We start from the raw sequence: 1592 nt of genomic DNA on the forward strand, positions 1-1592 counted from the left end.
CCGTGTTTTTTTTTTTTTGCCGACAGAAATTCAATTGGTCGTCGGATAGAGAACTCCCTGGGGAACTCCGTCTACCATCCTGTCAACATATATACATCCCAGGTTCTGTTCGGTTATTACTGGCACTACTGAAAAATCTACAGTATACGTGACATGAATCCATAGACGTATAATATATATAGACTGCGCGTTCCCTACCTTTGCCATGTTAAGAAAATGTCTTCAACGTGGAGAGAGAGACAGCTGGTGTTGAATAGTAGCCTCATCTTTGTCTAGCAAAGTAGTGGGGTAAATGATAGACAGAGAAGGAGTTACTATTCAAAGTATGTTGTCTCTCTCAACGTTGAAGACATCTTTTCAGCCAAACGCGCAGTCTATATATTATACGTCTATGCATGAATCTATAGATTTTCAGTACTGCCAGTAAAAAACGAACGCAATTCCATTGTTAAAGCCATCGCACATGAATCTCCGTAAAGAGCCGTCTACAATGGAGAGTTGTAGGCCGTAATAGTAAGAAATTGACCAATCACAGACAAAGTACAGAAGAATAATCGATTGTGATTTGTCAATTTCTTACTGTTACGGCCTACAACTCTCCATTGTAGACGGCTCTTAACAGTAAGCATACGACGTAACGTAAGAATTAGCCAATGAATGAGCGTATAGAATAATTCAACCAATCATTGAATAGCCTCTGTATTTAACAATAAACATAAGATATAATTTGACCAATCAAAAATAATTTTTAGAAGAAAATAGAAAGAGAAATTTCAGGTTGGCCAAGATAATTTTACTTCATTTTTAGTTTACTTTAAATATAAGAAATTACTATAAAAACATTTTATAATATATAAAACTTATGTAAGGAAAGTTAAATAGAAATAATAATATAATAATATAAACAATGATGAAAAAACCAACTAACCTATACTTAGAATAAAATCATTAAACAAATAAATATTATTTATAAAAATGAGCAATATTTGGAAAAATAATACTTTTCTATGTTCAATCGTGCAATGGTGTGGACTAGTTATTGTATGGAGATTGTAATGAGATATGCAAATATATATTAATTTTTCACTGACCATAGATCAAGTAGAATTGAGATGACACAACTTTTCGTAGCAACTACTCGTATATACACAGATTTTTCCGTACGACAAAATTTCAACCGGCTGAAATTTATCTTATGTTTAAAGGCCCTTCTACAATAAGATATTAGTAATAAATTAGAAGTCAGAAGCAAGAAATTGATTGAATCACAATCGATTATTCTTCTGTGATTTGACTGTGATCGGTCAATTTCTTGCTTCTGATTTATTACTAATATCTCATTGTAGAAGGCCTATAGAGCTTAAAATGGAGAGGCCATGCCTACAGGGTCCGCCACTTAAATCCGGACAAATTTGAATTTGACATTCCCATCATATTAGAATGCAGCAGTAGGTGCCATATGACCTAAAGATAGGTTAGAGACGTCGATAAGACATTAATAACCTTAAAATGGCCGAGTCGTTCAGGAAGACGCCGGAATATAATCGAAGAGCGACGGTTATTGAAGGTGTCCGCGCCGGAAGAACGCCAAA

This window comes from Pseudomyrmex gracilis, unplaced genomic scaffold (genome assembly GCF_002006095.1).
Source record: "Pseudomyrmex gracilis isolate BER0280 unplaced genomic scaffold, ASM200609v1 scaffold_257, whole genome shotgun sequence".
NCBI classification, from domain to species: Eukaryota; Metazoa; Arthropoda; class Insecta; order Hymenoptera; family Formicidae; genus Pseudomyrmex; species Pseudomyrmex gracilis.